Consider the following 25,842-nt stretch of genomic DNA (forward strand, 5'->3'; position numbering starts at 1 on the left):
AAGTTTAAAAGGGAAAAAAGGCTCAAAGACAAATAAAATCACATTGATTAAATATTAAATATTCTTTGTTGCTTTGTCATATAGTGTTCTTAATTTTTTTTTTTTTTTTAAAACTGGTATTACCCCCGCCAAGGAGCTTATGTTTTGGGAGGGTTTGTTTATTTGTCTGTGAACAACATAACTCAAAAAGTAACAAACAGATCTTGATGAAATTTTCAGGAAATGTTCAGAATGGGATAAGGAAGAAGTGATTAAATTTTGGAGGTGATCTGGATCACCATCTGGATCCAGGATTTTTTTAAAGGATTCTTCATCATTGTGAGATAGGGCTGTTTTCACCATATGTGTATATAACTCCACAATAAGTGGTCGGATTGCTTTGCAAAACGATACAAGACAAGGTCACCATAATTTCTGACAGATGTAAAAGTAGGATCCAGAACCTGGAAATATTCTGGATACTAAGATCCGGGGTATGAAATTTTCAACAAACCTGCAACTAACACCAAATTGTAGCAGACAGTCTGCTGAAAGGGAGTATAACATTAAAGTAGGACTAAAGTGTTGGTTACAATCACAATATGCTTGGCGGAGGTCTGCGCTCTCTGAGTGTTATTTTTAGCTTTTTTGTCTGTTTTTGGGAAAAAAAATTGAGGAAAATTCAGAAATGAAGCATTATACAAAATTGTATCCTAATTTTCACCAATCCACGAGTTGTGCAAAAGAAATGTATGTGAGGATGTACTGATTTCATCGAGCAACCTGTGCCGCTCAAACAAGACTGAATGACATTAAAAGAAGAGAAGAAAACAACCCTCTGAGGCTTAATGTGACTGTGATGTCATATAAACAAACCTTAATTTGAGCTGAACTAATGAATTAGATTATAAAGAGCGGCAGAGAGTGAAGCTGTGTTCGTGGAGGCCTCTCTCTGTGAATATATAAAATTCACACTGTTGAGAAAAGAGAGAAAAATGAGGTCGAGTACTCACCCAAAAACAAACTCTAAGTGATGGCGGGGACTTCAGGATCTGACACCTGAAAAGAGACACATTATTATCGTACAGTTCAAAACGAAAGCAGCACGAATGCAGCATGAAAACAGGAGTTTTAAAACAGAGAGAGGATGATTCAGGGCAGACTGGATCTAAATCTAAAGTGTCCGATCCTGGGTTGCAGCTGCTGTCGGGCTGTTTATTTCATCTCTGTGCCTTCCCTTCATTTGTTTACTTTCTGAAAGTTGGCATTAAAGTGCAGCTCTAACTCTTCAAGTGAAATCCTAACTTTTGACTGCAGGGGATACATTCAAAAATGATAATTGTGAGTGAAATTTCTATTTCTGGTGTTGTGAATGTCCTACATTCTGTTTAGATACAGGTAAGGGTGGGGGTGGAATGATTTTTTGTCTCCAGGGCCCAAAGATGTGTATTCCTCTTGCTGAGGAATTCTTTTGTTCTGATAAATTGACACTGTCAGTTCCCCACATTGGCTCTGTGTGGCTTATACTATGGGGAACAGAGGTGGGAACACAGATGCTACATACGATCGGCGTCAGTCAATGTGACAGTTGTTGTTTTTTCTTTTCTTTTGAGGGAGGGGGGTCTATTTTTCTAAATCTGAACTTCCAAGTCGAGGAAGCAGGAAGGAATAGGAATTAATACACCTACACTCCCCTTCTCCCTTCAGAATGGCAAAAATCTCTTTGTACCCACACCATAATTACTGGTGGGCGCCAGTTTCGGATTGTTATCCGTGTCTCCTGCACGCTTTTTTTTCTGAAAGTATAAAACAATGTTTTGAGAACATGCAACTGACAACTGAGTCTTTTCTAAACTTGACTTGAGTGTTTTTGGTCAGAGCTAATGTTAAAGAACCAGCAATGTTTGGTGCTTCTCATTGAGGCGTCTCGTCTGTATTTACAGTGAAGCTGTTTTCTTTGTGTACATCTAGTGACCGTGGAGCCGAAACACGGAGGAGTGAGCCGGGGTGCTGAGGACGTATTTCTTTAGAGAGATTACCTTGAGAAAGGTTTTATCAATACTGAATAATAAAAATATGTTCACTAAAAGAAATATTCAACTTTAACCTTTTTCAGTATTTATTTGGAGGCATTTATGAGTTTTCATCCTTTAATAACAGGTACATGAATTTAACACTGTACACTGCTTTTCTTTGTTGCCACCAGTTTTTTCTTTGCTGTGTACTTTGATAGTCAATCAAATAAAATTCAATGTGATTTGCAGAGTATTCATAATACAAGTCCTCTGTCTGGATCCAGTCCAGAAGGAAAAGAAAATTAAAAACTTGACTTAGATTAATTTACTGACAACATTTTTATAGCAAAAGATAGTTTTTTTGTTTTGCTTTAATTTTATTTTATTCGTTTATTAATTCATCTTAATTTATTTATTGATGATATGAAGCTAAATTTTATTTAGAAATCCACATAAAAAAGATGTCAAATGAACAGACCGTTTCTCTGTTTTCTACACACAGATGATACCTGGGTGTGCCGCTCAAGTGTATTAAACCATGCTAGAGTTTAAATCTGGACCTTATTTATATATATTTTTTAATCTATTTATTATTTTATTTACTGGCTGTACAACATTAGTAAAAGCCATTAGTCATGATCAACTCTCACTCAGTGCCTTTGCAGATGTAACATGTGAGGCCGACGTGCTCAGCAGGTCACGCACTTCACTGCTTCAGTTTATTCCCCCTGTAACTACGTTATATGCAACATCTCACCTAAATAAAAATCTTCTTATTCTACTATTTCAAATTGTCCAGCTGATGGCCGCCGACATTATTATGTACTCATTGCATCTTTGCAAAAGTCATGAAGAAGTCTGCACCACATGTGGATCAGACTTGACGTCAGAATAAAAAGTGAAACATCTCAAAGCATTGGTCCTGTTAGTCTGGTGTCTCTGTAAAATGATCCGATGATCATTTCTGTTAAAAGACTGAATTAAAATGACACACTGAGGAGGAGGAGGGGCAGGACACGCCGTGTTTGTGTGTTTGTGTTTGTGGCACATGGGGATAATAGAGAAGGAGGGCGAGCAGACAGAGGTAGTTTAAGGAACAAGTCAGAGAGGGGAAAGGCAGGTTTAATATAAAAAGATTCATACTGTAAAATAACTGAGGTGAAGTATTTCTATATAACAGAACCCTGCCATTCACTGGGTCAAACTTTAAAATCAGAATACACACCAAACACTTTTTTTCTGTCATTACACTTAGTTCTCATCAGTCCTTTGAACATTTTTCCTTCAGAGAAATTTAGTTTTGTTAGTTTTTGTACGATGTTATTAAAAGTTAGACACTTTGCTAGATGTGGCCTTTGCCACGCCAAGTAGAGGTGGAACCAATAGGGATAGGTACCGAACTGGGTACTTTTTTGGATACCAACCGAATTCTGTCTGTAGTACTAAGTACCTATCCACGTAATTTTTTTTTTTTTTATTATTTAATCTTTATTTAACCAGATAAAAGACCCATTGAGATTAAGATCTCTCTTTCAAGGGCAACCTGGCCAAGAGGTCAGTAAAATCAGACAGTGCCATGTTTCCATACCTTAACACATCCTTGTGACCATCAGGGAGTGGAAGAGTAAGTGATTTTCCAAGCTCGATATGAATGCAGCGTTGCAAGTTTATACTGAGATCAAATATGTTCAATTGAAAACTTTTTAGATTTTATTATTAATTTTATTATTAAACATAAACCTTATTGATATGTATAACCACATATACACACACAAAAAAAGTACCAAAAATAGGTACAGGTAGTGATTGCAAGGTACCGGGCATTGGTACTGTATTGTTTCAAATGTGAAAGGTACCCATCCCTAGGAACCAAGAACCTGTTCAACGGTAATTTAACTTGACTCTTTTCTCAAAGGAAGTGTCAGGACATCAATACTGCAGCTGATCCTTGCAGCGCTGACTCTCCCTGCCTCTGCCTTTCCTGTCCTCTGTCTAACACCTGTGTGCGGCTCCTCGCTCTGTTCCTCTTTCCTTTTTTTTTTGAGTGTGGAGAGATGTCTTTTTAATATCTCCTTTTAACTGATGAGCATGAGAGACCAACAGTCATTGGTTGAGCTTAAATATAAGTATAAGGGGTTAAATAAATATCTTGTGGTTATTCCAAAATGAATACATCGTTACAAAGGAAAAATATCCCAGCACTCCCTCGCCTTTCCTATTCTCTTCCTTTCTGCGATACCACTTGTCTACTTGTTGATACCCCGTGTCAGTTGAGTGTGTTGTCTTGTCCTTTTTGTTCTTGTTGTGTGAATGAGAGTGAATAATTATGTTGTCGTTGTTTGGAAGTTGTTCTGTTTTGTGTATGTAAAATGTCTTTTCCTTTTCTGTAAACACCTCAATAACAGAAAATGTAATAAAAATATTTGACAAAGAAAAAAAAAAAATATATATATATATATATATATATATATATATATATATATATATATATATATATATATATATATATATATATATATATATATATATATATCCCAGCAGCCCTCACAGGTATGTTTTGGCTTCACTTTAGAACAACACAATGAGATGGAGACACGCCATGCCTTTTTCTATAAGGTCATGATATTTAAACCAAGTGTTATTTTTTGTCATCTCAAAGACGTTTTATCTGCAAATATCAGCGTAATGTCCTGTGCTTAGATCTGACAAAGCCATGAGCCTGAGAAGAAGAACATTTTTTGAAACAAATTACAGCAATCAGCCACCGAGGACTTTGAAAAGTACCTTAATTGTTTCCATGAGCTCTGTGTCACGGTTTCAGCTGCAGCTCCAGATTCTCTTAAATCATCTGGTCAGACTGAAATAACTGACTTCCTGATGTTTTTATCACTTAGTCCTTTTCACCTAACACAGAATCTCTGCGCCCTGATTTTTAGCTCTACTCTAACTTCACACCGCCCCCTCTCAAAGATTTATAAAAAAAAAAGATTCTGTGAACATGCAAAAGTTTTGAAGCCATAATACGAGCGCACTCAAAAAATAAAGCGATGCCAATGAGGCCTCAGTACAAATCTGCTGCTATTATTTCACCTGCACTGAAGCGACTTACAGCTGGTGCCCATTGTGGAGCTTCCAGCACAATCTCAGCCGGACGACTTCTCTATTGTTGGATGTGACCTTACTCAACTGCACTCAATTAGCCATGCACTTCTCGCAGACAGGGCATGTATTTACATCAGATTAAGCAGCGTTTAATAGGTTTTTCATAAAGATCTGCCATCACATCGCAGACCCTTCAGAAATGTTCAAGCAAATTTCCTGACGGTCAAATAAAAATGAACCAATTTCTTTCAATGCCAAACCCATTATGATAACTTAGGTTAAATAATTTCCTGCCTTTAAGAGCAAGAAAAAAACACACAATGAGCTAAATACTGAAATTATCAAAGCCATTTAAAACCCACATGGAGTCATTTGCTATCAAACACAAGTGATCATCCAAGTACATTAGACCATTAACACATTTCTAAAGAGCCACAATCTGTCAAAGAAATGTAATTTAGGCCCTGAAAAGGTCTTTATTTGTCAGGTTCTGATGGACGGCTGAAAACATGTGCGTCACACTCCTCTTTTAAAGCTTTGTCTCCAGGCTGCACTCGTGCTGGACCCACAGCTCCTGCTCAGCTCTGTGGGTCCATTTCCTCTGTGGATGCAGGCTTTTTAAGTGCTCCTCCAACCAACGCTTTGATTGGACCTTAACGTTTACGACCTGCAAAGAGTCTAAGTAATGAAAAATACATATCCCTGAAAACACCTTGGCCTTTTCCCCGGGCTTCACTGTGTATTTATAACCATTTCTTAACAGCATGGCTGCAAAGTGAAAGGCATGTAAGAATTAAATTAGAGCATGTTACCTTTTTCTGAACCAGGTACGTTTCAAAGCACCAGCTAACAGGAATGTGCCTGAGGGCAGACTGGAGTGCAGGAAATACCCTCGATAGGAAGCATGTGGCTCATTTGATTTCTACCTGACCTCCTAACCGCTCAGCACAGCTTCACCTGGACCGAGAGCTCTCAACCAGAGGAGAGCTCTCACTTAGAGGAGAGCTCTCTCTCAGGATGAGGCAGCAGAGAGACTGTCGAGCACCAGCACCGACTCTGACGCCTAAAAAAATGTTTCTGTGTTTGAAAAGAAAGGAGGAACACTCAGGGTGGCACTGGTGGTAAGAAGAGGAAGGGGATGACAAAGAAGATAGGGACGAGAAGAAAGAAAGAAATATGCCAGGAAGGATACAAAGAAGAGGAAGGAGGTAAAGAAGAAACAATCAAAAGGGAAGTTAAGAAGACTGATAAGAAATACAAGACAGAGATGAAGAAGACAAGGCAGATGGAGGAAGATAATGAAGAAAGGGCAAAAAGAAGACAAAGAAAAGGACAGAATGCAAGGTCAAGACAAGTAAAACATGAAGTTCAAGATGAGAAAAAAAGATGAAGAAAGAAAAAGATGGATAAGAGAAAGTAAAAACAAAAGAAAGAAAGAAAGAAAGAAAGAAAGAAAGAAAGAAAGAAAGAAAGAAAGAAAGAAAGAAAGAAAGAAAGAAAGAAAGAAAGAAAGAAAGAAAGAAAAAAGAAAGAACAAAGAAAGAACAAAGAAAGAAAGAAAGAAAGAAAGACAAAAAAAAGTGGAAACAGATATAAAGATGAAGAAAAGAAGACAAAGATGAAGGATGAACCAAAGCTGATGATGAAACAAAAAATAGGAGAAGATAAAGAGGAAAATTTAGAACATTTACAAAAAACTGTTTATTCTGGAAAACGAGTTAATCTATTTGAATGAGTTAGGATATTTAAAGAGACAAAAAAAATCCAAACAACAAGGACAAACTGGTGTTAAAATGCTCATACTCATTTTCTAGAGTAAATTTCAAGTAGTCTGATTCAGTGTGATGAACACATCTGTACAAGGAGCTCACACTCTGACAGGTGAACGACCTACAGGCCCAAGAGAAACTTTGAGTGGGAGGACAAGTGATGTTAAAATAAAGAAGAGAGTTGACCGATAGTTAAAAAAAAAAAAAAAAAGTAAACAGTTAAAGATTTTAAAAGATTATTAAAACCTTTCAAAAAATGTAAAGAAACACCCAGGGAGTGTGTTTCTCCAAGACCGTCTGATCAGTTTTGAGACACACAGGCTGAGGTTTCAGAGATGTTACCTGCTGACTGTCTGCTCCGTTTCTATACCACCTACATTTCTTCTTCTTTGACATTACACAACCTTTACTGAACCTCAGCTTCATTTACTTTTGTAAAAACAGTTTTAATGTCACTACTGTGCCAATACATCTGTCCCACAGAGTGAGTAATCCTCGAATGAAAACCGTAAATTATAAAAGAAAAACACATCAGTCTCACAGTGAACACTCAGGAGTCATTTCTCAGTTTCCATGAATTTTGACCTCTATTAGCAAAATGGCTCTGAATTTACTGAAGTTGCCTACAGGGGTTGATAAACAAACGTTTGGTTTTTAAAAATTTATCTACATCTTATTTGTACGAAGAGAAAGAAAATGTGTGACAGTGCTTCCAGTGCAGGTGTGTTTTTTCTTTTACTCACCACTACATCTCACTTAATGTCCAACCAACAACTACAGCCTCTTATTTTTACTTAAGAAAGAAATCTGAACTCCTGTATGACTGGTTAATATGTCACAATTTTATTTGATCAACTGTCATACAAACAAGAAATTCAGTTTCAAACAGGAGTGAGGAATTTCAAACTGAATGCACGTTTACATTCCCAAATTTGAGCCACAACACTGGAATTCTTGGAGAAGTCAGAAATAAATAAAGAAAATTTCAGTCAGTTTTATGTCTTATTAGCTACAAATAATCATTACCAGCCCTGAAACAACAAAAACAGCTGATCCTGACTGATTTATCTTCAATGAGATGGATTTTTGAAGGACATTACTCTGAGTGTTGTGACATCTAAAACAACTCTGTTGTCTCATATCGAAAAGGTTCCTGGTCTGGTTCCCCAGCTGGTTCCTTCCTGCATGGAGTTTACGTGTTCGCTCAAGCTTCCTCCAAAAACACGCTCATCCAGTCCACTCTAACATCGGCCTGTCTGCAGGTAACTCTAGATTCTACCAGGTGTGAGTGTGGGTCTGAGTGATCGTCTGTCTCTACATGTGAGTAGGGATGGGTACCATTCACATTTGAAATGATACGGAACTAGTGCTTGGTACCTGGCTATTGGTATCGGTACTCAAAGGTAACAATTTTCAGTACTTTTGTGTTTATGTGGAAATAAGTAGGAATTTGTCCAATAATAAAATCTCAAAGTTTTCAATTTAACTCAGGCTGGGTATTAACAAGAACCTCACAATTCGATTGGATCTCGATTTCAATGCTTTAGGTCGCGATTCGATTCGATTCGATTCGATTCAATTCAATTCAATTCAATTCAATTCAATATTGATCAAAATGCTTCGATTTGGAGCAACAAAACAACCCAAATGTCAGACTTTAAAGCTGAAGGATCTGGCTATATGCTTCTGCTGCTTTGGCTGCCATTTTTTTGTTGTTTGGTCTCACGCGGCCCTTGTCCATACACCGCAAATAACACGCACAGTCCCCCTCACTTGCCAGGAGATGAATCGATTCAGAGGACTTGCTGAATTGATATTGAATCGGGAGAGGCAATGTTTCAATGTATCGATTCATCAATGTTTTTACCCACCCCTAAATTTAACATATCTATTCCTCAATATATAAACTTGCAATGCTGTGTTCATGTCCAGCATGGAAAATCACCTACTCCACTCCCTCACAGTCACAAGGATGCGTTTAGGTACCTAAACATGGTACCTTTTGATTTACGTGAATCAGCACTCGGTATTACAAATGGCATATGATAGGTGGCGGACCTGTCCAGGACGTACCTCATTGTTCACCCAAAGAAAGCTAAGACGGGCTCCAGCCCCCATATGACCCCGCAGGGGAAAAACAGTAAAGATAATGGATGCATTGATCATGACGAAGGACTCAAGTTTCCAACAAAATCACCTTTGAGGGGTGAGGAGTTGAATTAATCTTCCTTTTATTCCCTTCAAAGTAAAATCATTTGATTAAAAAAGTACAACTCATTTTTACCAATTATGAGGAAACACCAACATCCCGCTCTTTCTACAGAAATGACTACAGTAAACCAGGAGTGTTGTTTTCTAACAACACTTATATTAAAAACAACCTAAACAATAACTGATTTTTGATTGAGATAAAGAAACAACATGATTTTCAGTGTATGAGTGGGAGAACACGCCTGGGGCTTGCTTCTCACTTCTTCATGCTTTGAGAACTTAAAAATAAAAGCTACGGTAAAAAAAAAAACACATTCAATCCTTAAAAGGTGAAAAAACAAATCCAGAGCTTTGTTTTTATGTCTCCAACTAATTTAATGCTTCCACAACACAGTGAAAGTTGGACAAGTGCAGGGATTTAACAGATTAGGGAGTGCTTATAATGTACAGGATCTGTCCAACATTAACACAAATGACCTCAAACCTGACACGTTAGGTTCCTTTCAGCCAGTCTGAAACCTAAAAAAGCATGCAGGGAGCTCAAATAACAAGCAGGAAACATATAGGTTACACGCAGAGCGTCTGCGCTTAGAGCGGCTGCCCTATAGAGCCTTATCCACAATGCACGCCACATCCTACACAATTAGATAATCCGGTAATGAAGCAGATTCTGGGGCAAGTCACTTAGAGCCAGATCACAACCTTTAACCTTTAATGTATTCATACATGATGTGACATGAGAATAGAGATAGCAAATGCAAAACACAAAGAAGCTTTTCTCTTCATGCTGTGACAAACCAACAATGTGAAGGCCCTCCACCTCTGTCTGTACACTTAGAATGGCGTTAACAAAGCTCTAAAGTCCAAATCTTACTGCATTAGTGCTCAAACAGCACCATTAATGTACGTTAAGCCTCAGATTTTCACATTTGTTTGTTCATTTTCACGTAGATCCTTCATAGAATCCAATTGGTGTTAATCAGAATAAGCGACACAGACAATGTCGGACCGGAGGAAGAACTCATGAGGTTTTACACACTCCATGTGTGAAATGCTGAAAGTACACAACAACTGTCTAAAGTCAAAGTCAGGCCAGAGGTCCAGGTTTCATACGGCCTCCAGATTTCATCTTACAATTAATTAATTTTGTCACAAAAATGAATAATGTCCTAAATTCAGTTTACATTTACATTCACTGTTAAGTGAACAAACCAAACCAAAGTTTATGTCGTAACATCTGTTTAAACTACATTTGGACTGTGCATAGGCCTCTTGTCTAAAAAGCTAAAGCTCTGTAAATTCTACAGAAACTCAACAACTCTTACAGCTGAAATCTTCAAATGAATAGATTTATCATGATGTGAAAAAATGAGAGTTCAAAAAACACACTGTTGGTATGGCCGTCAGCAGCTCTCTCTTCTTTGTCCATTTCTTGTAATTTTTTGTCTCTTTTTCGTAATCTTTGTATTTGGAGTGGATCATTACTTTGTATGGTTCATTTGTTGGTCACAGACAACAAACTTTTTGTGGCTTCAGCAATATTTTTACTACTTTTTCTCCTGTGTTTGTCTGGGGATCCTACATGTAACAATGGCCGCATTGTTTACATGTGAACTCAGCTGTTAGCATGTTAGCATGTCAATGCTTACTGGTGTAAGGCCTGATGTCTTCCCACAAGGTGAGGAGAAGGAGGTGAGGACGACGTGCTGGTTCTCAGGTGTGAGCTAAGAAGTGACGACGTGGACCTGTCCTTCCATCCATCGTTATTGAGAACGTAAGATCTAACTCCAATAAGATGGACGAGCTAGCCATGCTAACCCAGCAACAGAGGGAATACCAGAAGGCAGAGTAGCATCATGCTATTCACAGACATAGCTAACAGAGCAAACATCAGACACCAACGCCACATTGGAAGAGCTTCACCTGCTGTGAGCAGACAGGATCCAGGAGACAGAGACTGAACAGACTGCTGAAGAAGCTCAGTCCTGGACCCTGTGGAGGTGGAGGCTGGCTGAACTGGAGAATGATGGAAAAGCTGTCATCATCTATTTTCTTATGGACCTTTTTACACTTTCTATACACTTTCTTGCTTTTGTTTTCTTGATTGCTGCTGTGACTTCAATTTTGTTGTACTTATTATAATGACAATAAAGTTCTATTCTATTCTATTCTATTCTATTCTATTCTATTCTAATCTATTTGAGGACACAAGGCTGGATTAAAGTTATGAAATGGGGCAGAAAAGACACAATAATGCATTAAAAAAGTTCATGTCAGATATATTTGGGGCTAAAAATGTCATTATCTGGTCAAAATGGTGCTGCTCCTTGGTTATTTTCATAAAATCAGATGTGGCCCCTTAGCAAAAGAGTTTGCCCCATTCATGGAGAAATATTTAAATACACCCAGCTGCTCAGGTTTCAGTGAAGAGAGCCTGAGATGGGGATAGATGGTATTTGTTGATATCGATTAAGGCTGTGCCAAAAAGATGTGGTTGTAGATGCGCTTCAAATTAAGCTGATTTACCCTTTGATTAGGGAAAAAACACTTTCACACCAGAATTAAACTACCTAATTAATTGATTAAAGAGAAGACGGTGTCACTGCTGGTGATCCTGTACTCCTGAACATTACTCAGAGGAGGCATAAAACGGCCTCATTATTCATAAATTATCTCTTAATCCAACAAACATAAAAACCATAGACCTCCTGGATGTGAGGATGGATGGCGGGGTGAGGTTGAGGTGACGTGAAGACTCAGTCCCAGGTGTAACTCTGTCAGAAGTCAGACTTCCAGCCAACAGAGTGATTTGGGTCAGTAGGTAATTGCATTGCTGGACCACAGGGGACCTGTTGGCAATTAATCCTGCCAATGAGCCACATGAAATATGCACACGTACAGTGTGCCAGTAGTCTGATAACTGCTGCTCTGTTAGCTCTGTTAGCTCTATCACACAGTGATGGTGTATAATGTCTGCTGCTGACACCAGCGCCTCACAGCTACAGTTACACAATCACACTGAAGCAGAACAAAAAGAGGCTGACGCAGCAGGAAACCAGAGCTCCTCCCACTTCATTAACAGTGCAAAAATGATGGTGGAGTGGAATAGCCAAATACAACTGTTTGACAAGCACAAATGACAATAATAGTGTCCATATGAAAATAGCAAAACAAAACTAAAAAATTAAGATCAAATAAAGATGATATTATTATTTTTCCACATCCAAATATAAAACAATGTTTTTTATGCCACCAATAGATATTCTGTAAGTAAGGAAACAGAGTAGTAATATCTGCACCCCAAGCTCCTTCTGTTAGTTATCATCACTAAATAAGTTGTTTCATCAAACTCAATGAACTACAGCTTAAAATAAAGTCCGGAGGCAGAACTTTAAAAATAGATGGTGGTACTGTGACTGAAGCAACAATCAAAATGTTAACTCAACATCAACAAGACATTAACACAACATCAGCTATTTATCACAGTTTGTCGTTTGTTTTATTTAGATAACGGACACCTCTTATATTACTATCTAGTAACTATATTCACTGCTTGACATTGAAAACTGAGAGCCCAGACAGCTTACTGCTGTAGTTTCATGGGTCAGCTTTTTCGGTAGAAAAGTCCAGAACTACAGGTGAATCTGGAAGACACAAACTTCTGAGAAACATTTGTCTTTATGCATTTTCTGTAAATAATTTAACTATGCACATATTTATTTATCAAAATATTTGCTAACTTTTTATTTATTTATTTAATTATTTATTTTATTCATCTTTATAAATTCAGGACCAGGGCAAACACACCCAAACAAGTTAAACAATATAGGTCTCATAGGACCAACATAGACTATGAGGAAAAGGACCTGGGGACATAAAATGGGAAAAAAAAACCTTTTTCAATATATGGTGTACATGTATACTAGAGGAGTTTCCCCGTAAAAAGTATGAACTGGGTGCAGATAGCTGGCCCTATCAGGTCCATTTTTCAGCAGGTGGCCCTGGTTCGAATTAAGCCAATTCTTGTACCTATTGATTTAATGGATAATATATCTATAAATGAAATTTTGACTGACTGCCATGCTATTTAGGCCAATTTTGAAAATGTAAAAAAGATATATTTATTTATTTTTTTGACCCAGACAGCCAGTCCACACCATGTAGAGCATAGACAGCTGGTCCATGCTGTGACGTCTAGAAGTACAGCAAGGTCTCATATCATCTGCGCCCCCTCCTCATTCGAAGCTACAAAACGCAGTAACAGAAACTAATGATTTTAAGTTGTGCTTACGTAAACAAAAGTTAAACCTCCTCAGAAGTCATCAGTTTCAAAACTGAAATCTCAGATATTTGAGTAACTTAGACTTACCAACAAATTTTAAGTTTTCATAGTTTAATCCAACTGAGTAATCTGAACTTTGAGTTTTACAGTGTACTCTCACCCTTTTTTCTGCTCTATCCACTTTCATGTCCTCTTTAATCAAAGGCACAAAAAAGCCTCCAAAATTGAAAATTACTTACATCAAAAAGTATTGAAACAGGATTTTTAGATCAGTCGTTCAACAAGAACTGAAAAGCTCATGTGGGTGTTTTCCTACAGTAGAAAAACTTTTTTTTTTTCATTATTTCAACTAAGGCCTGTCCATTCAACTTGCACATGATGACTGTAGCCCCTCTGAAAGCTCTGCAAACTGCCAATAAAAAAAACAAACAAAGAAGAGATCACAAAAGCCAGAGACCATTAAAAGTGGTTAAAACTGTTTTTTGAGATTCACAACCAGAGAAAACAACAGTAACTGTCTGAAGTCAAAGGCTGAAGAACTCCTTTGACATGATAAACAAAAACTTAAGTCAAGTGCTAACCTTGCTAAACCAAACTAGCATAACGTCAGTCACAACAAGTACACACAGAGGGTGAGGCATCCCTCAGAAGGGGCACTGACCATGTGTATGATTATTTGTTGAATTGCTCCAAATGGTTATCAAACTGTATTAATGCTGAGGATTCTCATCCCCATTAAAAAGAATTTAAAAAAGTGACATAAATCTTTATTTGTAAGTTTTGGGTGGATGTACTATCATAGATCTGAGTAGGTCAGATCTTAGATTACGCATCTTACAGTAAAATGAAAACTCTTGCTTTAGTTTCTCATAATTCTCAATCAGATGATATCTAATGTCTGTTTGATGTTAAAAACATGTTCCTCCATGCCTTGCAGTTGGCACTGAAGAGTAAAAACATTGTTTTAAGTTGTAACACCAACTCCATCCTCTGACATCCGTCTTGTCGTCATTGTAATCTGATTTATGTTGCTGCTGTTTATATGTTTTGGCACTTCATTAATGGCTCTGTGTTTTGCCGACAACATGCTTCAGTAATTTGAGCGTCTTTAGAGGCTGGCATCTGTCGCCGCATGCCAAGTAAGTGTATCAGTCACTTTGACTAAAGTGTCCCATTAGCCTCCAGCTCCTGCCTAATCTCAGATTAATCAGTTAGCGGCATCTGATCCTAAATGATAGGGGCAGAGAGTGAAATGTCACTCCTGGCACACAATCACTCTGCTGTCATTATGACAATGTTCAAGATTACTGATGTTTACTGGTCACGAAAGTGTTGATGAACACTCACTGGATGGATGCCAGACGGGCTGGACTCCATCCAAAATAAAACGTTTAAAAACAAACCTCTCTTTAACTTCTGTGTTTTATAAGTCATCACAGGGAACATCATCCAAATGTGAAGCAAACAAAGTTTTATTTGGCTTCTTTTAACAGCAAAACACCCCAAAAATCCCTGCCCTTAAACTGAGGCTCCCTGATATCACAACAACAGATTATGTTCTCCTTACTTCAACAATATTAGGTCTAGAGAGGGGAATCTGGGAAAAACTGAGCCAACATGACAACATCAAGAGAAAAAACAAGTTGAAATTGATAAGAAAGGGGAATTAACACAGCTTCATACTCCTAAAACAGAAAAATACCACCAAAAGTGCCCAAAAAGTTCCAGGAAATCAACTTAATTTGAAAGTTGTTGAGGCGTTTGTCTTTCAGCCTCTCTGCTGGGTGAATAAACTTTATCTTCACCGATGATATGGAAGAGTGGGAGCATCTCAGCCTTATCAGATTCAAGTATCACTTTGAAACTGGACTCTTAAGACCTGAAGGACATAAACAACGTCTGTGACATCAAACTGTGTCTATAGGTCGTTTCCTTGTGTTGGAAAATGGAACAATAAATGCAGGCGGACTGTCGAGGTGAACTTCCTTCAAAGAGACCTTACACTGAGGTGATGATATATGTTTAAACACAATGCTGCCAACCTGCATGCAGTTAAATCGGCATTAAACTGAGGGACTGGGCTAAGCCCTTGAAGTCTGCTGAAAAAAATAACAAATCTGACATCCACCAACCAGGGAAGGAGGAAATCTACAGTTTCCCATCTCGTATCATAAAATAACCCACTTTAAAACGTGTTGAAAACATTTAAATGATGTAATCTGACACCCGTTCATATCTTATTTACTGCACTGCAACTGGATTTCTGTGAACTTTATTTCCCATCATGCCCCTATTTGAAATTTAAAACAAACAACATAGCAGAAGTGGCCACAGCTTCCCTTTGTTATCTTTGGTTATTAAGACAGTTACAGAAGTTACACTAGCACCATCAGCTATCAGGCTGCTCGCAAAGTATTTCCTGTCTGTGTACTTGGGGTTGACTGTTGTCATTTTTTTCAGGGACAACACTGATACCGTTTAATCATTAGACCAATAACAGACATTCGGAAGTAAATGCATTTCTGGCAAAAAAAAAAGAGAAAATTTCTCCCAAAGTCGAGAATTTGATTTATTATAAACTATAACGCAAGACTTAATTCAAACAGCTTTAGGAGATGTTTCATTAAAAAAATAAACATCAACAGAAGTTAAAGATAAACTAGTCACACATACAGTGCGGTTAGGGCAAACAATTGTGTGACATCCAGCCAATCAGAGAGTGTTTTTGACAGGAAACAGAACCAAAGGGAAAACCCACAGCGGGCAAAGTTACACATTTTGGAATCAATTCACTTCGTCAGTGATCGATGGAATGCTGACATAGATTATCATAAAAATGCCCATAGTAAGTTGGTTCAAGATCACATTTTAAACATGAAACGGTCAAGATTCAAACTCCTGCTTCTTCTGTTACTTAATACAGTTAGCAAACAGCTTTGGGAGGTGCAACAGCAACCATCTGGCGGGAATGCTGTATTACAACCACACAACGGAAGAAACAATAATGAAAAACAGATAATTTTAAACATGGATATTATTTGAGAACACTTTGATTTTAAATAAACTGATGAATTTGATGCACCATCCTTCACTTGAGGCCAAGAGAACATCTGGGCCCGTGTGCAGGTTCAGTTATTAAACAAACAGGACCATTAGTCTTAACGTACCGTTACTGCTGGAACGGCCCGTTTGGCTGCAGCTTGAGCGGCATGCACGACTGCAAATAATTGTCCAGTTAACTAATTACACCATGAAAGAAACGCAGGCGCAGATTATGTCATAATAAGGAGGAACCTCCTGGAAAACCCCATCAAACAAACTTGAACTCTGCATGTCTATAACTCAGAAACAGTAATAAACCTGGGGAGTGGTAACAGTGTGACTGAGAGAAGACCAAGAAAAGTTTTTTTAGCCAGAGAAATGGAGATTTGATTACAAGAATACACAAACAGCTGTTATCCGTGAGTCAATCAGGTAAACAAAGAGAAAGAGAAAGTTTGGCGATCTTGAACAGAGTAAATGTGTGTGGTGTTTCTGATCTCACAGTAGAAAACCTCAACAATAAAATCAGTAATATGAAAGCTGCTTTACACATCAAGTACCACAGCAATGCCCCTGTACCTCAATGAATAACTTTTAAAGCAGTTTATGAACTCAAACATTTCACTACACACATCTTGGACGAATCCAGATGCATTGAATCAAAAAGCAAATCAAATTTACTAAACTGACGGCAGTGAGCCTCGCTGGTTTGTCTCCCTTATCTCATCTGTTCACTGAAATAATGCTGTTTCTCCTAAATCTAAAGTGCCGTATCGCGACACATCGCCACCTTTCCAAAGGATTGTCCACTGTGCATATTTTGTCTCAAACTGCAACGTATTGCATGATATCTGCCTTTGAACAGCCAAACAGGCGCTGTAATCCTGCTGCTAGTACCTGTAATGGTGGAGTATACCTCCATTAAATCAAACCCTCTTTTGGCCTGTTAGCCTGGCTCATGCATACCGCTAATCAACTTTTTTTTCATTGTTAGTACAAACGGTCCATTTTCCCTGCTAATGGCTTGTCATGCATACAAGCCCAGGTCTTAAGCAAAAGTCCATGATTTTCATCAGATTTAAAAACTGTTTGACATTTGAGAGGCACAACCTCCAAAAAAGTCAGAGTACAGATGCCTGATTCTATTGGAAAAATAAAAGGTGTTAGCAGATGAAAGGTCTGCCAACATACAGTATGGTTGATAAGGTCATCCTTTCACTATGTGCATGTGATGACAGCTGACAGACGCTAACAACATGCTTCAACATGTCGCTGAATGGTACTATTTCAAGGCAAACTAGCGCATCATCCAATAAATGTTCCTAAAAAATATGCCTAAAAAACGACTTCAGTTGCTTAAAGCTAAGATATATAGGAGCAACCATCCAAAGATAAAGGAGCCTCAGTAACTAGCTAGTTGGAAAGTACAGGCTTCCACAGGCCAATAGGAAAATGAAATGATTAACAGTCTGAGTGTCAGTAACAGTATCACTATCAGTTCAGGTTTTGGCTAAAGAGAGGCTTAAAACTTGGCTTTACCTTAGTGAGGACTAATTATTATAGCACTATATCAGCACATGAACTCCAATCAAAGCTCTCCTCATTTTACAACATTCTTCCAAAGCTGACACCAATGTGATAGTTTCTCTATGAGAGCAAACAGGAGCAGCACTTCACTGCATGTTCAATGTGCGCTCTTTAAAACACTCAGTAATGCAGAAAAACATCTGTTTCCAAGCATCCTCAGTCATAGAGTAATCAGGAGTTAAACACAAAAACAGAAAGTAATCAAACCCTTAAAGTGATTCTCCTTAATAAGAGAGATAATCTCCTCCACTTTAGCGTGATTCTCCTCAGCTCACTGGGATCCTCGGCGTAATTGCTCTTGTTAATCAGGCCTTAATTTGTTGACAAGATTCATTTAGATGGCTTGTCCTGAAAATACACAATCTCTCTCAATCCGGGGATGCCAACATCTTGAAATTAAGGACTGAGAAGTAGAATGAGACCAGATTAAGTCATTTTTAGTGTTTGAGACGCCAGCGGAGACCGGTGTAACCAGTAATCAGTGTCAATGACTGCTTATCAAACCACTTTCTCATTACACTCCTTTTCATAGTCTGTTAAGAAAGTATTTACTAGAACATTCCTGGGTTTGTTAATTAAACACCTTTTTTAATTTAAAGTTGGAGAATTTGCCTGTATTTGTCAGGACAGCTGAAGAGTGTGGAGGACACAGAGCAAGAGTGACATGGAGCCAAGAGTCAAGTCCAGGAGTCAGTGATCAACTTTTACATCAAATATCCTCTCCTCTGCATGCTGCTGCTTTGTAAACCAAAAAATTAGTTGTTACCAATATTTTTCTCCATAAATAGGTCAATGCTCATGTAAGAAAGAAAGAATCTTAAATCAAAATCCTAAAAAGCCTTTTTCCGTCATCATCGTACATTTGTTTTTTCGTAAAGAACTCATGTTAGCCTATTACCGATGTCCCAATGTGAGATTTTACATTACTGTGTTTGGCCGTAGAAGCACGATTAAACACACAGCAGGAAATTCACATACACACACAGCAATGTTCCACCAACTCACAGTGATCCTGCCCTGTCCATACACTGTAAAATAAATGGGCATAGCCTCAGTGACATCACCCATTTGTTTCTGATTCAGAGTTTTAAAGCCTATTGATGACAGAGGCCTTATTGGAAATGCTGAATTTAACCTAGTTTTGTTCAAGTTAGGATGAGGAAGAGAGCTTTTAGCCTCTCCACAGACAGCTACAGGGGACCCACCTGTCATACAAGTTTGTCATTCCCTTATAAGGGCAAAACTTGTAAGTTTAATAACTGTAAAAAAAAGACAAGTTAAAAAAAAAAAAGGGTACAGTGTGTGCTTTTTTTTAAACCATGGTGTAAATATGTCGCTCTGCTTCTTTGAATTGGTGTGTATGTGGTTTCTGAATCTCGAGGAACTGTATTTTTCCACATTGGCTTTGTATTTTTAGACTGGAGGGTTACCGCTTGGACTCGCCCCTTTGACGCCTATTTCCACATCTGATACTGTTCTTTATGGCATCCACACAATCACAGAAAGGGAACAAGAATACCAAGATAAATCATGTAAGTACTCTCACAAGAACTATCCTAACAGTTCAAGATTTGACAAACTTCAAGCGTTCTGTTTTCAAAAAGGTAACTTAACAATGAAGTACAAGAATATCAGAACAACCACAATGCTTGATCATACATTTTGTTAGGGCTGAATGATTTTGGAAAATAATCTAATTAAAACATAATCTAATACATTTTGTAAATTGCATTAAATAGTTTAAAAAGTGCCTGATTTCTTATCATGACACCAAAACCCCATATGTCACATGAGCAAGTGTGGCCCATGTATGTTCCATTGTGATTGAAAATGCAAAACAACCTAATGGAGTGTGACTGGAATTACAAAAGATGGTACTTGGTACTGGTGTCTTTTCTTTTTTTTTTCAGAAACTGTTTGGAGCAACATTCTTTTCTTCCTTCTAGGGATGTCCCAATCCGATCATGTGATCGGATTGGATCGGGATCGGGGCATTTTTTAACGATCGGAGATCGGGGAAGACAGAATCGGAAAAAGCCTGGGGCCTTAGTTCTTGTTTTTAATTAAAATGTGTATAGTAGAACATCATCATTCATTTTAGAATATAACATTATTTGTCATTATAACAAGTACAACAATATTGCAAACAAGAAATTGCAACCTTATTGTCACACACATACAAGGTAATCTTGTGGTGCACCACTGAGAAGCTTTGTTTTTATTTTGTTCATCCAATGCTGCACTAAGTGGAGAAAAAAAAGCTATATCCATGTTGGCTAGAATGATACCTTCATTTAAATAAAATTTAAAAAAACTCAAAGGACAACATGTAGGAGTTTTTTTCTTTTCTGTTTTCCCAATGCATTGCTGAAAGATGGGATCGGGAAATATCGAGATCGGCAGATACTCAAAATAAAAAATTAGGAATTGGATCGGGAGCAAAAAAAAAGGTGATCGGGACATCCCTACTTCCTACTTTACTCTTTGGTAAAATGTAAACAAACGTCAGATCTCTTTGCATGTTCGGTCATTTCTGCCAGCACTGACCACCAAACTCCTCTGATGTCCGAGCAGCAGTGGTTAGGTTTGAATGACTTGATGGCAGTGTGGATAAGTTAGAGTGATGCTGTTTTCTTAGGTTTTAAAAAGCTGGAACCACATGCTAACCAGCTTTATGAGATCAATCACACAGAAAATGCAAACTTAAAGACAATGAAAGATTATTCTTTAAAGCAGAGCAGAGCAATAATCATTTCACTAACTGCTTTTTAAAGATTAGAAATATGATAATCACGACCAGCAGCAGTGCCATCCCTCAGAGCTAAGAACAGTCATCTCCTCCTCCCTCTACTACTAATGTCAGGCACCAGCAGGAGCATGTTTGAAGTGTTAACATTAGAGCCAGAGGGGACCTGTTGAATTGTAGATCAGTGACACTTGATATGTATGCAAAACCAGAATTTTTCAATGACCTGAGCTGCTCCCAAGCTCACATACAAATGTCATCTCAAGCCCACAGTTATCTCCTTGCTGTGGTCAGTCACTAACTTGTGCGCTCTTCCCCTTTGTCTCCATCCTCCACATATCACTGACAGACAGCCGCATATAAAGTCAGACTCAGGGTCAAAAGAAGATCTCACAGAAGTAAAGAATTGTCCAAACTTTGTGGAAAAACTTTCACTAAATATGCAGAGAGCTCACAAACATTTAGTGTCGAGATCCCTTCTGATTTTCTAAATTTGCAGAGATGCTCCGGAAGATTGTGCAGTGATAACAACTTACTCAAACAGTCCCAATACACAAGCTCTGAACAATTTAAATAAAAGGAAGAGAAAACTTCAGCTTTTAGCTTTTTACATTACGAAATAATAAAAGCAGCTCACTCTCCCTGCACAGACACACGCAGTCATCAAACTAAAAGACAAATAATGGGCAGAATGATACTCACAGTTTCTCTTTAAATCATTGGAGCAGAGAAAACAGCAAACTTCCCTCAATGGCAGAACTCTTCTCTCACCCTAAGAAAGTCTTAAGCAGCTGAAATGACTCACATCCCCTCTTCCAACCTCTGTCAACCATCGTGAGGAGGTAAACATTCCCAAATATGGAGAAAATATGAAGCCAGTATTGAGGGGCAATATCAGTTTGGTTTGCTTTTAACTTGGAATGCCAAACTCTGAGAGCCAGAGTCCCTCCACACAGCCAGCTCTGAGCTGCATACCTTTCACTGGGAATAATAATAATGATGACTGTGGAGAACTTTCTCTGCTGCTTTGGGTTCACTATGACCTAAGATGGGTAACACTGCAAGCCTGCTTTACGAGCTCCACTTCTAGAGCCAAAATGTGGAGAAAAGAAGAGGGGAAACTTGAAAACTGTAGACGGAAGCCTGAAAAATGTGTAAAATGTAGATTAATATAAACTATTTACTATGTAGTTAATCTTTTCCACTAACCAGTGAACCAGCGTGGAATAAGAAACTTACAACAGCCCGTTTACCGTGAAGAGCTGTCTGGATACACAGATTGTCTTCAAGTGATTAAGGAGGTATAATTAAAGTCTGATTACTCCCCTGTGAGCGGCGTGGGTCAGAGAAGATCACACTAATATTAAGAGACGCTTACAGAGAACATTACATCGCCCTGCCTGCCTGGGTATTATACTGAAGAGCAATTTAGCTTGAGAGTGCTTCTTTCTTTAAACACTTCTCGAAAACATCCAGAGGAATGGAGGGCATATCAAGGACTGAAAGTCGGCGCTATTCACTTCATTGGTATTTAATTACTAATCCTTCTACGCCCATTCTTTCCCCAATACCTAGTCAAAAGAGTCCAAAGAGTGTGTAATCTGATGTGCTGCAAGGCCACCTACATCACAACAGAAGAAATTCTAATTTATATGACTTTAATGTGAGTCAAATTCTTTTTTACGACTGATTTGGTGTATATGAGAACACAGTCCACCCACCATCATACAGACCTGTAAAGCTGTAAACTACCTCTGTGCTACAGGAAACGCTCTCTTACCTTTCCTCCTCTCTGGGTGTTGTGGGATTTCTGGAAGACTGTGGAAGTGTCGCCCGTCACTGTGTGTTGAAATCTGTAGAGATTGTGAAACAGACACAGTTCAGTATTGCTCAAAAGGTTTTCTTGAATGTAGTTGCACCATGTTGATTCATAAATATCCTCTTCTCTATGCCCCAACCTTTTGTCAGAGAAAAGTTGACCCTTGGCAGATTTCCTGAATGCACTTTGGTGGATGTTTGGATCCACCAAATGTGAGTGTTCCAGTTTGAAAATTACAATATAATGGATCACTGCAACTTTAAGATGAATGATGATAAAATTACTTCTAAATATGCAAGTGCTGAAAGAATCATTATCATCAATTTACCCAATATAGTCGAATATTCAGCATACCTCAGTAGAAAATTAAGAGATAGAGCCAATCAACACTTTAACAGGGTTAAAAAAATCTTATTATGAGGAAAATTCATAAAAGTACAGACACTTTTTTATATTCAGACTAGGGACATAAAGATCCAACTTTTCTGGTTCCAATACCTGGGCTTTGGTATCAACTGATACTGATACCGATCCAATACCAGTGTTAAATAATACATGACCTACTGTGGGATAGGACTGGTAATGTTTTGGGTAAAAGGCAAAAAAAGACCTTTACTGAATTACTGAAGTTAATATTTATTCAAACTATAATATATTTAAATGTTTAGCAGCAGTCTGCTAAAAACTAAGCTTCAGAATGTACAAAAATCCTTTTCAATTATAAAATTTTATGCTCTGTAGACTGGTAATCCAACAAAAAAAACAAAGAAAGTGCATCAGAGGAAACATTTCAAATCAAGAAGCCAAGAATGCTGATCGAACAAAGGCATAGTGCTGGTTGTCTGGATCGGCGCCATGGACCAGCCCCTTTTACCACTGACACCGAGCTTTGAGGGGCAATGTTAGCCACACTCTGCAAACCAAAATAACATCTTTGCAGACAGATTGTGCTAACCCCTGCTCAGTTTTTACTTTTTACTGCCTTAACCCAGGTTGGCTAGTCAGAATTTAAATTTTGGAGCAGACATAGGGGCCATTCACATGACAACAGTGTTAGGGTGAAACGCAAACGTTTTTTTTTCTTTGCTTGCCGATTATGCCTGTCACCCATTGATCAACATCGGCCAAAATGTAGCTGATTATAAAAATGTTTGCTCTGCTGAGATTCTGTCGCTCCTGTTCCTGTGTGTTGGGCAGCATGCTGTCTGAGTGCCTGGCTCCTCCATCCACCATTATCTAATGTAAGATTATAGAACAACGTTTTAACATCGAGGAAGTTGCTTTTTTGGAAGATAAACAGAGATAAATGCTACTGTTAATTCACACATCCACCATTTTCTAATGTAAGACTATAGAACAACATTTTAATGTTGTGTAAGTTGCTCATTGTGTGTTTACAGTTTGACTTCTTTATTTACTATTGTGTTTACAGGTTGTTCTTATTTATCATTGGTTTAAACTACAGGTCTTATGTTGATAGTTTTATAGTTAAAGTTCCTTGTTTTAATTTATTAGTGTTCTGTCTCTTGTCTTGATTCATATGGATATTATAATTTGTGTTCATATACCTAAAGTATATATCCTGTGTATAGCAATGAATTTATTATATATATCAGCCGATGTATTGGATAATGGTCGATATATCAGATATCGGCCGATATATCAGATATCAGCTTTTTTTTGCCCCCCAGTATCGGTATCGGCATCGGCACAAAAACCCCATATCGGTCAGGCTCTACCATGTTGTGCTTGTGCTGCTCAATCTGCTGAATCTGCTGACTGTCCTTGGACAAAATGTGCATCTGTTGTTCCACTTCTGCTCTTAGTATTCCCCAATACACCAGATGACCGGCTCAACTCTACTTCGGTGGAGACCTCCCAAAAGCAGCTTCTGGACAAGACAGTTATAGCGCCACCTACAGGCCTGTCGTGTTTACAACAGCGTTTCAGTCCCTTGGCCTTTCCATGTAAACGCAGATTTTTTTTCACTGCGTTTTAGCATTTTCCGATGAAACATTGCGTAAATGGGGCTTTAGTAAAAAATAAAAATAAAAAAAAAATTAAGCATTAAAAAAGTTGTAACCTAATTCCTGATAAAAGTGTTAATTACTATCAAATGATCATAACTTCACTGATGGTTATCTAATGCTTTATGACTTGTTTGAGTCATGTAACTAAAGTAAAACCTACAGTACTTCATACACACTGCGGATGAGGCTTTCTCTGGATGAATAAAACACAGCACAGAGACAACACTCATCTTTGCAACACTTTGTTTTTCCAGCACTCGTTCTGCAGAGTTTGGAGAGGATGTGCATAGCTTCCTCTCTCATTATCTAAAAACACCAAATTCTTCTATGGAGCTTGAAGATAGATGGTAGCGTCTTTCTGACGCAACAGCAGAAGGCTTTTTAGAGGAACACATGAAGCATACGATCTGCTGCAATAAACATGCAAACAAATTGCATAAGACTATACAAGTTTTTATTTCCATGTTTCCTCGTGGCTTTTTGGAAGGAGACGGGCTGCATGCATAGTTGATATGGCAAATAAAACAGTTAGTGCTACAGTGAAGAAAGGAATGTGAGGAGGGAAACTCACTTTCATCAAACACCAGCTCATTCACACCAACTCTTTATTAGTTACTCATATTTTAGGAGGGCTGGAGTTGCTGGAGTTATGCAGGTTATGAATGGCTCATACATGCACGTCAGTGTCAGACCCACAGACAGACAACAGTGTTATTGTGCAGCTTAGTTTTTAACACGTCGCTGCAGAGAACAGCAGAATCATTAGGCTGGCACTGACACGTCCAGGCTATGCCCTGTTTGTTGTGTCATAAGTCTGGTCATGCATGTCAGTGTCATTATCTCAACAAACACTTCCTCTGAAATTAATATCAATGTAACCTTCTGCTGAAGAGATAAAGAATCAGTATGACTCTGAGAAAAACGAAGATATTCATCATCTTAGCCGGCCCCAGTTTCTAGCACATTTGTGCCACACATGGTTTAACTCGAGAGACGTGTGCAATCAATAAACTGTGATCTCTGAAGATGTTTTTACACAATTAGCCTGTAATACTTTCATCTGGGTCTTATCTAAGTGGTGTGTTTTAAACAATGAATATTTCAGTTATCTTAAATCCTTTAATCTCTTAAACTCTCTACCTGTAACTGTTTTAAATTCACATTTTTCCAGTTCGGGGTGATTTATGCTCTTAACATCTAAATTCATTTTATTAAATAATACATTATGTTTGTTATTTTTTTTCCTTTTTTTCAATCCCT

The 25,842-nt window shown here is 38.1% G+C and overlaps 1 protein-coding gene across 2 annotated transcripts in view; it reads right to left on the reverse strand.

Moving 5' to 3' along the window:
* Positions 1-25,842, reverse strand: part of lpp (LIM domain containing preferred translocation partner in lipoma) — a 259,259-nt gene that overhangs the window by 225,992 nt on the left and 7,425 nt on the right. Inside the window, exons 2-3 of one of the 2 annotated variants that reach the window (XM_074668419.1) lie at positions 22,514-22,586; positions 993-1,038 (exon numbers count right to left, since the gene is read on the reverse strand). The gene's annotated coding sequence lies outside the window, so the exon portion shown is untranslated. Of the gene's footprint in view, positions 1-992; positions 1,039-21,435; positions 21,517-22,513; positions 22,587-25,842 lie in introns of those variants that run through there. The other variant, XM_074668420.1, reaches the window with a different exon arrangement.

The sequence above is a fragment of the Halichoeres trimaculatus genome, unplaced genomic scaffold (assembly GCF_033239565.1).
Source record: "Halichoeres trimaculatus isolate MK-OKI-2021-1 unplaced genomic scaffold, fHalTri1.1 fHalTri1_scaffold_4, whole genome shotgun sequence".
Lineage (NCBI taxonomy): Eukaryota > Metazoa > Chordata > Actinopteri > Labriformes > Labridae > Halichoeres > Halichoeres trimaculatus.